Raw genomic sequence first — 15,403 nt, 5'->3', positions numbered from 1 at the left:
CTAAAGCCTTACTGCTAACAAATTCAAGCCTAACTGCTACTAACAACTATGGTAACAATTACAACAAACTAACAGCCGACCATAACGACATGCACACATCAGTTTACTTAACATTCTCGTCACTTTTTCCTTCTCCCCCGAGAAATGACTGGACATTGAGCTTTGCACGAAAACCTTCAAACTGAGTTGTAGACAATGGCTTGGTCAACCCATCAACTACTTGATGACTAGCAGGAACATAGTTAACTAACACCTGCTGAGCTGCAACTTTTTCCCAAATAAAATGAACATCAAGCTCTACATGCTTTGTCTTACCATGATAGACTGGATTTGCAGTTATGGCCACTGCATTGTTATTCTCTCACCACACCACAGGAGTCTTTGACTAGTTAATCCCCATATCCAAGAGAAGAGCACTCACTCAAGTTGTTTATGCAATAACATCATCAACACTTTTGTATTATGCCTTCATGGTAGATCTTGAGACAAACTTCTTCTTTTTAGATCTCCAGATAACAAAAATTATCACCAACAAAGACACAATTACCCGAGATAGATCTTCGATCATCTGTATTTCCACCCTAATTAGAGTCATCAAAGGCAACAACATGGAAACCTGGCACAGCTAGGACTATAACCAGACCATGATTAAGCGTTCCAACCAAGTATCGTAAAATCCTTTTAACTGCTTGTCTGGGTGCATGCATGTATTGTGCTACCTTGTTAACGCTGAACATAATATTTGGACGCGTATGATAGACATAGAGAAGCACCCCAACAATACATCGATATTCATAAGCATCAGGAAGCAGATTCCCTGCATCTTGTGTAAGCTTTGGCATTGCCAGCATGGGTGTAGATGCAAACCCAAAATTTTCCATCTTGGTCTTCATTAACTCCAAGATAAACTTTCGTTGACTAATAATTAATACCTCACCACATCTCTTATCCTCGATGCCGAGGAAGAAACTAAGCTCTCCAAAATCTTTTAAAGAAAATTCGTCGCCCAACAGTTTTACGACCTCTTCAATTTGCGCATTTGAGTCTCTTGTTACCACAATATCATCAACATACACCAACATGTACACATACATCCCTCTAACACAGCGAACAAATAAAGAAGTATCTGCCTTGGACTCCTTAAACCCTATTTAAACCAAGCACTATTTTAGCTTGACATGCCAACTCCTAGGCGTCTGTCTCAATCCATACAAAGCATTTTTAAGTTTACAAACCAACTGAGTACCGTCAGGAGCTCTTTGTTCAAACCCAGGTGGCTGTTGCATGATCACATCTTCATATAAATCTCCATGTAAAAGCGCATTGTTTACATCGATCTGACGTAACTCCCAGCCATTTGTTACAACTAAGGACAAAACCACCTTAAGCGTAGCAAACTTCACCATAGGACTAAACGTTTCACTAAAGTCATGACCTGGGACTTGTGAGTATCCTTTTGCCACCAGCTGGGCCTTGTATATACTGATAGAATCATCAGGATTCTTCTTCACACTACAACAAATTTGTTTATTTGTGACATCTAAAATATTGTCATTAAATCTTACATTTATGTCATTATTTGTTTTTTTGTGACTTAAAATTCGATGTCACGACGAACGTCACGCTAGGTGTGTCACTAAATGTCAAATGTGACGATTTATATATTTTTGTCACATTTAGTTAAACATATAGTGACATTAATGTATAACGTCACTTTATAATTTATATTTAGTGACAATTATTTGTGTCAATAAATAATATAAAATTTTGTCATTAATTATTGGTATCGTCATCAATAATATAATAATTTTATTATATTAATAAAAAAAATTATTGTCATAATTTGTATTATAAAATTTAAAAAATCTTTATTAAAATTTTAAAAATGTGAAATTACTATAAAAACCTTTTTTAAATTAAAATTAGGACAATTTTTATAAATTAGGAAAAAGGACAATTTGTTTCTAAATTACAAAAAGGATAAGTTGTTTATAAATAACAATAAAGGGAAAATTTTTTATAAATTATAACGATTCGATTAAAATGAAAGACAAAACTTTTTCTCAATTATAATAAAGGCCAAAACTTCTCACAAGTTATAATAATAACATTCACTTTTTACAAATTATAACAAATGCCCAAAATTACACAATCATTACATTTCGATCCATTCCCCATAAAATTTCAAAAACTAACCCCAAATCTCGACCATGTCACAACTGCCTCTTAACCACTACCATTAACCACCGACCACCATTATGAAACCATCTGGAATGGAAAACATATAACCACTGCATATTGTATATAAGTAATATATACAACATCCAATAGAAAATGGGAAATAAGTAATGAAAATTTAAAAAAATATAAAAGATGGTTGCATTTATAATTGCTTGATGCATAACTAATTTTCAACATTGGTAGAAAATCATAATTTATTTTTTAAGTATTTTCTATGTTTAAACCTTTATCCAAACTCTACAATAAAAATATTCCTTTAGGAAGCTTTCAAACAATCACATGCATTATAATAAAAGTAATTTACATTATATTCATAAGGAAAGGGATCATACCTTTTTGAATTCCATTAAGATAGTGATGAAGCACGCTGATTCTGTTATTCATCATCTTGATCGGACTATGTATACTAGTTATATGAGAAACCACTGCATCATAAGTACAAAGAGTATACGTGTATTCATTAATTACATAAAATACAAGTGTTCCAACAAATAAGATTTCACATTTCACAGAAAATCCTAAGGAAAAGAATAGTGGAGGCTTACATTTTGACAGTGAACACCGCTTTGATTTGGGGGGAGGAATCGTCTGAACTACGGAGGGTTAGGGTGCTGCAATAGGGGTGTATGAAAGGGCTTGAGAGGTTCGCAAACTGCTTCTGAACGTCGATGATTGGATGATCAGAAGATGAACGTTGGCTGGTCCATAAGACATACAATGACGGCTACTAAGGAAGGGAGGTGTGTAGTGCAAGGAGAGGAAGTCGGAGCTGACGGCTTTAGGGTTTTCTCTTTGAAAACCTAACAAGATGTTATAAGTTATACATATTATATATATTGTAATGCGGTGCACTCATGTCATTAATATTTATTTGGTTTGACAACGGGTTAAGGTTTTAATTCCTGTAAAGTTTATTTTTTTTCAATTACAAGTTAAAAGGGAAACATTAGAGGTTCAACCCTTAAGCAGTTTAGAGTTCACATTTATGGCGGAACTTCTAAAAGTATGACTTTTTTGCAAAAACTTTACAAAATTTCTAATTTGATCCAGATTTCAGAATTAATTTATTGCTAAGAACAATTTTTGATATATTAGTGAAAAGGGGAAATTATATGTTTAGTCTTTAGGTAGTTTAGAGTTCACACTAATGGCTTAAAATTTCTAAAACTTATGAATTAAATGTAGAGACTTTTAAAAGTTTTCCATTTTAATATGAGTTTCATAATTAGTATATTATAAATCAAATTACAACCAAATAAAATCTTTTAACCACGATGCTAAGAACAAAATCCTTTTATTTATTTTTAGTCAAAAAGGTTGAAATTAGAGGTTCAATTCTTGAGAAGTCTAGAGTTCATATTAATTTCCCTAAACTTCTTTAAAATTGTGAATTGATTGCAAAACTTTACAAATTTTCAAATTTAATCCAAATTTCAGAATTAATTTATTGCTAAAAACAATTTCCTTATTTGTTTTATATATAAGTCAAAAGGGGAAAATTAGAGGTTAAATTTCTAAGCAGCTTAGAGTTCACTTAATGGACCAAAACTTGTAAAAATTATGAATTAACCATAAAAAATTTCTAAATTTCCAAATTAATCTAAATTTCAAAACTAATATATTAAAAATCAAATTTAAAAAAACAAATCATATTAACCTCGATGCTAAGCATAAATACCTTTTCTTGATATAAGTTAAAAGGGTATAATTAATGGTTCAGTCCTTGAGTAGTCTAGAATTCATCTTAATTGTCCTAAACTTCTAAAAATTATGAATTAACCGTAGAAACTTTATTTTACTAATTTAATCTAAATTTTATAATTAATTTATAAAAAAAATTAAATCAAACTAATTCTTTTAAGCTGGATTTTGTGGAGTGAGACATACGATTATCTTATTAGTACTCGACTTTGACATGGTCAGCTAAAGATTATTTTTAACGAAAAAAGGAGTCATAAATATACATATACATATAAAAATAAATATATAGAACACACTAGTGTGTGAAAACTAATCGGCCTAATTGAAATTATGAGGAAAAAAACATTTGAAAAATCGTAACCAATAAGATTTTCAATTAACGGCACATCCAAAATTTTATTAAAAATTGGCGCCAAACATTATGTGACACAATCTGATGATGTCTTTTAAAATCATCATATAAAAGATGAGCTATAACAATGAGTAGCAAATAATTTATTTCTTCACGTTAAACCTATTTTATGACAAATAAATGTCACATTTTATGTATTATAAAACATGACATATCAAATTGTCACAAATAAAAATTATTACTCACAAATTTGCAATGTCACTAATTCAAATTAGATCTTCATAATAATAAACTATCACTAATACTTTAATTTTATTGGAGACGATTTTACAATGTCACCAATTTATCGAAACGACACTGAAAAGTTTCCCACCAAATTTGTTTTGGAGGTAAATTTTGGCTCCAAATATATAGTGAAGAAAATCAATGACATTTTTAAAATTGTCATAAAAGATATATCATCAATTATCAAATGTGACGAAAATTAAAAAAAAGGTCACATTTTTAGTATATTTTGTGACGTTATACACACCGTCAAATAGAATTTTTTTCAAAAAATAATAAATTTGTTGTAGTGTCAACTTTAACAACCACTTAATCCCAACCACAGTTCGTCCTTCAGGCAGTGGAACAAGTGACCATGTATCATTTTTCTGTAAGGCTTAAAGATCAACATATACAACATTCTTTCCATGAGAAGATTAAAGAGCTTCATGCACTTTGACTGGTTCCATAGTATCATAAGAAACCGAATATAATTTAGCGTTGAAGACACCACACTTACTTTTTGTAAGAATCAGATGTCGATTCGTTCTAGTCTTCTCATCAACTCCTACATCGAAACCTCCATCACCATACGTATTCAACACCTCAGTACAAGGCTCCACATCATTACTAATATCAGCAACATCATTAGAAGTAGCCTCCAAAGTCGAGCTTGAAGACTCACACTCAAGTACTTCAGACACACTTCCATGTGCCAACTCATCACTGATATTATTATTAATCGGCTCAACAGACACAACAGCATTACCCGAACGACTACTGCCAGCTTGCAACTTTTTAACATCAGGAACAATCTAAATGGAGCCCAATTTCGGAAAACAACCCTTAGAGGTTGTACGAGAAGCAGTACCAACTGTAAACAGGATGGTTGTCTCATCAAATACCATATGCCTAGATATATAAACTTTCCTATCAGTATCTAAACACATATAACCTTTCTGTTGTGAACTATATCCTAAGAAAGAACATGGCTGAGACCAAAATTCCATCTTGTGTTTTTGAAACACCCACAAATGTGGAAAGCACTTGCACCCAAAACCTCTTATCAACTCATACTTAGGTTTCTTTCCCCAAAGCATCTCTAGAGGAGACATCCCATCCAAGACCTTTGTTGGCAGGCAATTGATAAGATACATAGCAGTAATTGTAGCATAATACCAAAACCATAGCGCATTGCAGCCTGAGAAAACAACACCAAAGCAAGCTCAATAATGTGTGTGCTTTCTCTCAGCCACACCGTTTTGCTCAGATATATGTGGACAAGCTACCCAGTGAGATATACCTTCTTTATCTAAAACATAAGACAGACTTCGATATTCGCCACCTCAGTCACTCTGCACAGCTTTGATGGCTACACCAAATTGAGTCAACGCCATCTGTTGAAATAATTTAAACACAGTCACTGCCTGAGACCTATCTATCAAGAAACACACCCATGAATGCCAAGAATTCGCATCAACAAAAGATAAATAATAACGATAGTCGTTTGACATAAAATGAGTTGGTCCCCAAATATCAATAAAAAAAAGCTAAAAAGATGCAGTATAAACAGTATGTGAATTAGAAAAGGGCAATTTATGACTTTTTCCAATACAACAAGATTCACACATATTATTCATATCCTTAGAAATCTTTACATCAATCATTTTACAAACAACAGCCACAGTGTTATACATGGCATGGCCTAATCAGTAATGCCAAAGATCGAACACATCTGCAACAACAACTAAATTAGCAGAAGTATTTCTATAAACATCTGACAGACGTTCTCCTGAGAAAACATACAAGCCTCTTTCAACACGACCACGCAACAACACTTCCTTTGTAGTAACATCACGAACACAACACCCTTGAGCATGAAATTCAAAAATAGACACCATTGTCCCTTGCAATCTTGGACACCGAGAGAAGATTTTGTGTTATTCTAGGCACATGAAGTAGATTATTTAATAACAAAGACCTAGTTGGTGTCACTAAAGTAGCATCACCAATCATATCGACATGCAAATAAATACCATCACCAACCATGAACTTACCTGGACCACCATGCTCCACCCTATGGGTAATATTACCAGAATTTGGACTCACATGATGTGTAGCTCTAGAATCCACCACCCATTGATCCTGAGTAGAACCAGAGGACACGCGCACATAAGAAGAGCTATCTGCTACAGACTGACTTCGAGAAATACTCAAGCAATACTCATAACAAGACTTTTCATACGAAACATTATTAGCATTGGATGAGTCCCCTTCATACTGAGAACGACTAGAATTAGTATAAATAGTGTGAAAATCCTCATCATAACAGTGCCAGCACCTGTCAACAAGGTGACCAGGTTTCCCACACAGTTGAACACACACGGTCGATCACGTTCACGAGCACCTCTTCCACCAGCCCTACCTTCAGAATATGAGGACTAATGATATCGCTGATTGTGTGAGTAAGAATTAGATCCAGACTTAGTAGAATCTGCACCACGGGCAATATGAACACTCATCAATACTATCACTTCTTGAGCAACAAACTTGGCCAACTGAGTTGCAGCATCAATAAGGATTATACATACCTTATCTAAAGAAATATATTCTCTACTGGTAGTTATAACAACCATGAAAGGCTGATACTCGTGAGGCAACCCTTTCAATATGCTCGCAACCTGACCAACTGGGGGAATAACACTAACACAAGATGCCACGACATCACAAATTTATTTAACGCGAGACAAATACACTCAAATGTTATCTTCTCCTTTCTTGAGAGACTGCAGTTTACAATAAAGGCTTATAACAGCAGTTGATGATATGGCGATAAAAAATTGTCTAACAACATTCCAGACCACAGAAGTAGTCTCCGCTCCAACAAACTGAGAGAGCAAGTGTGCGCTAATAGTTAACAGCAACCAAGACGCCAATGCACTATACTAAGAAACAAAATCCTCATAATCTTCATTTGGAACCATTGTACCATCTGCAACAACAACTAACTCATTAGGAGGCTTCATCGCACCAGTAAGTAACCGCTCAAGACGATGACTGTGAACTGTGAGAAGCACTTGTTGTTTCCACAGCAAACAATTCATCTCATCAAGTACAACATTAATCTTTTTGTTTGTAAACATTATGACTTTACGTGAAAGAGACTTCGCTTCACCAGCAGTCGGAGGAGATGGAATGATCAAAACACCGAGAATACATCAGCGGAAGAAAGATCATCAGGACTTTTGGCAATTAATACCATGTTGAGAAACAAGAATTTCTGAAAATAGAAGAGAATATTATTGCTTGATTTCCAAAGCATGCATACATTGTTATATAGCTCACAACTAAAGCCTTATTGCTAACAAACTTGAGCCTAACTGTCGCAACCGTCTTTCAGTTGGGCCCTGGAATTGGGCTTCGACTTAGAAAAATGTGGATTGGAGTCGCCATCGATCATTTATTTAAAAATAAATGGGTTGATCGGATACCCTATTTCTTACCTGATCTACGTCTTACCAGAAATATGTCGGGCTCGGGAGTCGGTTACGGTCAAGGAAGGATTAGCACCCTTGAACCGCCCTTTCGGTACTACGTAATTTTCAGTTGTCTTAATTAAGAAAAATAACAAGTTAAATTAAAAGGTAAAGTTTCGATCCTAATTACTTACCCTTGATTGATTTGAAAATATCCTTTAAAAAAATCGAGAAATGTTAGATAAACAAGGTAAAGAAAACAATAAGATACAAGGGAAAAATAAAATAAATAAAATAAATAAGTAAGATAAGAAAAAATATAGTAAAGTAATAATTATATATAGTAATATTTGAAAAAATATAAATATATATATATATCAAAGTATTAATAAAATAAATAGCTATATATACACCAAATACTTAAAAATAGAAAACTACCCTCCCAATTCACCGAAAGGGGGGCTTTAGTAAGAAATAAGACAAAAAATGGGCCCTCTAGGTTAGTAAATAATATAATGTTAATAATAATAATGATAAAGGCACAAGGTTTTTAAAAAAAAATAATATAAATAATGAATAAAAAAAGAAAATAATAAAAAATAACATAAATATAAAGTTATAAGATATATTACATAAATAAAGAAATAATCAAATAAAAATAATTAAGAATATATATATTTTAAATATATAAATAAACTATTAAAGTATAAAAAATATATACGACTAGATAAGATAATTACAATATATATATAGTAATATTAGACTTATAAGTAAAATATTAAAGAAATATATATATATAATAATAAATATAGTAAAAAAAATAAATGAAAATAATTTAATATATATATATACATATAATAATAATAACATGAATAATAAAAATAAAATAATAAAATATCCATATAATAAATAAAGGGACTAATATAGATTTTTAAAAAGCTCTTCCCTCCTTTAACCGAAAATCAAACCGAATTTTAAAAATAAGTCTCGGGGTAGATCTAGGTTCGAAACTTCGAAACCCCACCCATTTTGGTCATTGGCGCAACCCACGTTTTGGGTTATTCGAACCAAATCTCAAGAAAAATAACGTGCACATGCAAAAGAAAGAAAAAAGAAAATGCTACCTTTTATTTCCTTTTCGAATCTTTTACAATAGTTTTGCCTTTGTATCTTCCCGTGCTTTCCTCTATGTTTTATGTGTAAACCGTGTGTTACAATGGTGAGTTACAATGGCTATTTATAGTGCTTGTGGATCCTATCTTTAGGAATTTAAATCTTAGTAGAACTCTATCCTATTTTTAGGAGTTTGAATCCTAGCAAAATTGTATCCTATTTTTAGGAGTTTGAATCCTAGTAGGACAAAAATGTGTGTTGACAGCTGCCCATCTTTGCCCATAGTCGTGTAACGGGGATATGGCAAAGATTAAAAGGCACACTTTTCGTTCAGTGGAGTTGAAAATTAACTCTGATGTTTCAATAACTCCCTGTCGAATTGAGTTACGGATGACTCCTCCATCGTGAAGTCTAGTTCATCTTGAAATGATATGAAATTGAAGCCATAGTTCAGAATTTGAATCAGCAGGTGGCTTCCCGTTACCCTTCGGTCTTCTTCTCAGTTTAAAGACCTTGGATCGGAATCGAACTCAGAAATCTTCATTGACAGATAGATTTTTCTTGACTTAAGTTATATTGTTTGAAAATGGTTGCTTGTCACTAAGGCACGGCTAACCCAGGTCATCTTCTCGACTTGAAAACCTCGACTGCAACCGGAAAGTAGTGCGATTGATGTGTCATCGAGCTGAACGGAGTCGATCTCGACAATTTTGATGGCAGATAATCCTTCTTTGAGTTGGATATCCTTCGTCGTGAAGTTGAAATCCAAGTAAGTAGCATTGTTCCGAGTCCAATATCCTCCATCGTGAAGTTGAAATTGGCTATGGAACTGGGAAATTGTTTGTTGACAACCAGCCGTCCCTTCGTTGTGAAGTTGAACTTGTGTTGTCTCGAGTCCAATATCCTTTGCTGTGAAGTTGAAATTGACTCTGAATAAAATTTTGTTGACAAGCAGCGGTCCCTTCGTCGTGGAGTTGAACTTGCGTTGTCTGGAGTCCAATATCATTCGTTGTGAAGTTGAAATTGGCTCTGAGATTGGGAAGTTGTTGTTGACAAGAAGCGATCCCTTCGTCGTGAAGTTGAACACGCGTTGTCTGAAGTCCAATATCCTTCGTTGTGAAGTTGAAATTTGCTCTGAAATTGAGAAGTTGTTGTTGACAAGAAGCGGTCCCTTCGTCATGAAGTTGAACTTGCGTTGTCTGGAGTCTAATATCCTTCGTTGTGAAGTTGAAATTGGCTCTGAAATTGAGAAGTTGTTTGTTGACAACCAGCCGTCCCTTCGTTGTGAAGTTGAACTTGTGTTGTCTCGAGTGTCACGATATTCTCCATCATGGAGTTGAAATCGCGGATGTTTGGCTTCGAGCTAGACATCCTTCGTCATGAAGTTGAAATCTATTCTCGAGCAAATTGTGTCGTTTCAAAAGAAACTTTCTCAAGGGAGACAAAATTTGTTTGAAGGAAAACATATTCAAAGATTTCGTTAAATTGTTTTCAAAGTTTATGTTTGGAGAGAAACTGTCTCAAGGGAGACAAAATTCGTTTCAAGGGAAACTATCTCAAGTGAGATAAAATTCATTTCAAGGGAAATGTTTTCAATGTTTATGTTTCAAGAGAAACTGTCACAAGGGAGACAAAATTTTCTGTTTCGAAGGAAACTATCTCAAGAGAGAAAAAAAATCATTTCAAGGGAAATGTTTTCATTGTTTATGTTTCAAGAGAAACTGTCTCAAGGGAGACAAAATTTTTTGTTTCGAGGGAAACTATCTCAGGAGAGAAAAAATTAATTTCAAGGGAAATGTTTTCAAGAGAAACTGTCTCAAGGGAGACAAAATTTTCTGTTCCGAGGGAAACTATCTCAAGCAAGATAAAATCTTCTTAAAAAAAATAGCCTTGAGTGAAATGAAATGCCTTCTTTCGAGTGAAAACGGTCTCAAGCGAGACAAATCTTGTTTTAAGAAAAACAATCTTGAGTGAAATAAATCTTCTTTCAAGAAAAACAGTCTCAAGTGAGACAAAGTATGTTTTAAGAAAAACAAATTTGAGTGAGATAATCATCTGCATTAAATGAGACTGTCTTAAGTGAGACAAAGTTTATATTGGAAATGTTGAATCTGGAGATGAATGTCGATCTTTCAATCTGTCGAGTTGGCTTTTAATCTCATCTTCTCCTGAAAGATCTGTAAAATGTATATGGATGTAACTATCCTGATGATGTATGCTTGATCTATGCCCAAATGAAATTTATTTGCTGTTGAATTTGCCCTCAAGGGAGGAAAAATCAAGGTTTTTATTGCTCATGATGATGAATTCAAAGATGCAAATTTCATGCATCATGTATGTACGTGTTGATGTATATGTTGAGATGTGAGGGGAATGGTTGTGTGTGCAGTCTCCATTCTGACTTAATTTGTCTTCATTTCCACCAGGGTGTACTCTTGCAGACCTCAAGACAATTTTTCCTTCCCTTATCAAATTTTGCCCCAAAGATGGTTTCCTTTGCCTCTGTTTCGATCTTGAGCTTTGGAGCGATATTTGTTGAATTCCAAGATATGCTTCCAGAGAACTTATCTTGTTTGAAAATGCTTTTCTTCTTTCGAATTTTCAAAATTTTGAAAAATATCAAAAAGAACTTTTGAAAAAGTTACCTCTTTCTAGGTTTCACAATTGAAGCAAATCATAAAACATGAGTTCATTGGATATCAAAAGAATCAAACACTCTTTTAATCTTTGATAGCTGCAAATCTTTGACAAATATCAAGATCGAAAAGTTGGTCTAGAGGTGGGTTTGTTTCATCGATTTGGTTATATGAAGATCATGGCATGCCCCTCTTTCTTGATTTGGTATTTTGATCAGAGGCGAACAAAATGACACAACTAGCATAATCAATGACTAGACCTTTCAGAACACTTCTATTTCAGTTCTCTGAAATCTTCCATTTGTTCAAGTTTCATAAGCTCTTCTAACAAAGGTAGTGCAAAAATATCGGTCTAAAAAATGAAATTCTTGAGTGGTCGTGTGAATTTGACTATAACAGGTATTTCTCAACTCCCTTAGTCTATTATTACCGAAAATTTCTTTTTAGATGAATTTGATTTATTTTGCCATTGTCTGGCTAGTCGAATCCATAAAGTCGAGGCGTTCAACCAATTGCTTTAGAGGGATAGCTTATAATCATTTTTATCAGGTTTAACTGAAGGGTTCATCTCATCATAAAGTCTTTGACCTGACAAAAGCAGTGGAGCAAACACCGAATTGCCAAGTATCCGAGCAATGTCATGATTTGAATGTAATCTATTCATAAAGCCAGGGCTTTCTAGTTTCCTCTATAACCAATTGCCTTAGTGGAATAGCTCAGCTTTAGAGGGACAAATCACTGAAGGGTTCGTCTCATCACAAAGTCTTTGGCCTGACAAAAGCAGTGGAGCAAACACCAAATTGCCAAGTGTCCGAGCAGTGTCATAGTTTGAACATAATCTATTCATAAATCTAGGGCTTTCGAGTTTCCTCTATAACCAATTGCCTTAGTGGAATAGCTCAGCTTTAGAGGGACAAATCACTGAAGGGTTCATCTCATCACAAAGTCTTTGACCATACAAAAGCAGTGGAGCAAACACCGAATTGCCAAGTGTCCGAGCAGTGTCATAGTTTGAACATAATCTATTCATAAAGCCAGGGCTTTCGAGTTTCCTCTATAACCAATTGCCTTAGTGGAATAGCTCAGCTTTACAGATTTAATTTCTTAAGATTATCAAGAAGAACCTGTTATAGTCTAGGTGTTTTTGAAAGTCAAGGGATCTCATCTTTAGAGTTCAATTTTCAAGCAACTGACCTAAACTAGATTTGCTTACTCGACTATTCCATCTGTAAAGATCATTATCATCCCTGAACATCATAAACAAGGGTATAAACCAATTAGTTTTGCAATCTCATGTGCTAGTTGCCCTATTCTGTTCGCTCTTAATACGTGTCTGAATACCAAACCTTGGATGGACTCTTCATGATAAGAGAAAACTTAGCTCGGTAAGAGAAAAATATGTAGTCTGATGTATCTTTTAAATTAGGACCAAGGGGTCTTTGTTTTGCAGGGTTCAATCTTGTTATTTGTCAAAGATTTACAACCTCAATTATTAAACAGTTTTTAATTGAGGTGATATTCAAGGAATTCAAGATTAAAATTTGATCATCTCCTAAGAAGGAAGAATTTTATTTAAAATGTTTAAACGTCAAGTGACTTAAAAATGTTCACGCATAAGAAGTACGAAAGAAAAACAAGCTCAAACAAGATGATATACTTGATAATGCAACAAAATTCCTAATGAATGCCCCATATAACTCTCGATCAGAATGCCCCATTACATATTGAAAGTGAATGCCCCTGAATCGATCAAATCTTGGACCTTACGTTTCAATGCCCCATAATTCTCAATGGTGTGCCCTGAGCTCCCAATATGATAACTGCATACGGCGTTAATATCATGACCTTCAGGATATAGGGCCTCTCTAGGTTTGGATTGAACTAGAGTCACAAGATTTTTCTCAACTAGCGTTGGGAGTAACTCCTCATATGTCATTGGGATTGGACTGATGCAAATCTTTTTCTTTCCTTGGTTCTCTCTGAGTTTGTTTAGAAGTACTAGACGGTACAACTACAACAGTTTTTGGACTTGAGACCGTAACACCTTTGTTGGCGTTGTAGGTACTGACATTGTTGATATCTCCCTCAATTTTACCTTGTTTTATAGCTAGCTCGATCATCTCACCAGCCATAACTAGATCTGAGAAACCTCCATATGTAATTGCCACCAGGTGTCCAAAGTAGGGTGCCTTCAGGGTTTGCACGAACAACTTTCTAGTTTCTTTTTCATCCAGGGGTGGATGAACCTGCACAGACAAATCCCTCTATCGTTGCGCATATTGTCGAAAACTCTCATTATGCTTCTTTTCCAGGCTTTGCAGCATAACCCGGTCTGGTATCATATCGTTGATATGCTTATATTGTTCTAGGAAAGACTTGGCTAAGTCTTTCCATGTCTTGATGTGAGTTTGGCTGAGCTGATTATACCAGCGGATAGCTGAACCGGATAGGCTCTCCTGAAAGCAGTGGATCAGGAGTTGATCATTCCCTCCATATCCTGTCATCTTCCGACAGAACATAGTGATATGGGCTGATGGGCAGCTGTTCCCATTGAACTTCTCAAACTCAGGAGTTTTAAACTTTGGTTGAAGCACCAAATCTGGAACCAGGCTTAGCTCTCTTGCGTCCACTCCATAATAATCATGGTCTCCTTGGACCATCTTCATTTGATCTTCTAACATCTTGATCTTCTTTTCCATCTTCTTTTCCTTATCCTCCTCGTCAAAATCCGGGACATGATAGTCTTCCGGATGAGTGTTGGTCACGGAAGCTTGTATATTTGCACCAGATATAGCTTTCCCCTTGATAGCATATGAGTCCTCTTGTAATCCGGGTAAGATTTCAGGTGAGACAACCCCTTGTGGGGTAGGTGGTATAGTTACCCCTTTCGGTAAACCTGCCCCAAGCGCACTGGTCTGTTGTAGGCCAACTAACTTGGCAACGATCTGATCAACCAAAGATTCTTGGTTCTTCATGATTGTATTCAGAGTACTCAGACTAATCTGGTTTATCTTATCTTCAAGTTCTTTCTGCAATTTTGCCATGTTCTCCTCGATTTGAGCCATTCTGGCCTCCATTTATTTTTTTCTTTTTCAAGCGGGTGTTATGCAGATGAGGTGTATTTAATGTCTGTAGTGGTAAACTTGGTGTTTTCTCTTTCGCTTTCTGAGACATGTTCTGTTTGTTAATACGAATGTAAAAACATGGAAAATATAGAAATAAACATGAGATATAGAATGCAACATATGCAATGCGTGATGTATGCAGCTTAGAGGCACTGATCCAGAAAAAGTGTTCATTATTATAAATAATTTTTATTCAGACAAAAATATCTTATCTTGTAAGAGACATAAAAACAATCAAAGGTACACTCGGATTAAATCCTCTAAACCCCGAATAGCTTCTAGTAGATTAACAAGTCTTCTGCCTTCATCCGTTACTGGTTGAATACCTTGTCGAACCACTCCAGCTTCCCTTGCCAGGCCATGAAGATGACGGGCTGCCTTCTGTACTTGATCTAGGAAGTCTTGGATGGCTGCGTCTCTGGCCTTCACCCTTTGTTGTGCTTGCTCCCAACGAAAATACCACTGTAGACCTCCATCAAAGGGCACTATCTGAAG

Source organism: Hibiscus syriacus, unplaced genomic scaffold (genome assembly GCF_006381635.1).
Source record: "Hibiscus syriacus cultivar Baekdansim isolate YM2019G1 unplaced genomic scaffold, ASM638163v2 tig00110610_pilon, whole genome shotgun sequence".
Classification (NCBI taxonomy): domain Eukaryota; kingdom Viridiplantae; phylum Streptophyta; class Magnoliopsida; order Malvales; family Malvaceae; genus Hibiscus; species Hibiscus syriacus.
The sequence above is the reverse complement of the archived record's forward strand: the minus strand, read 5'-3'. Positions refer to the sequence as shown.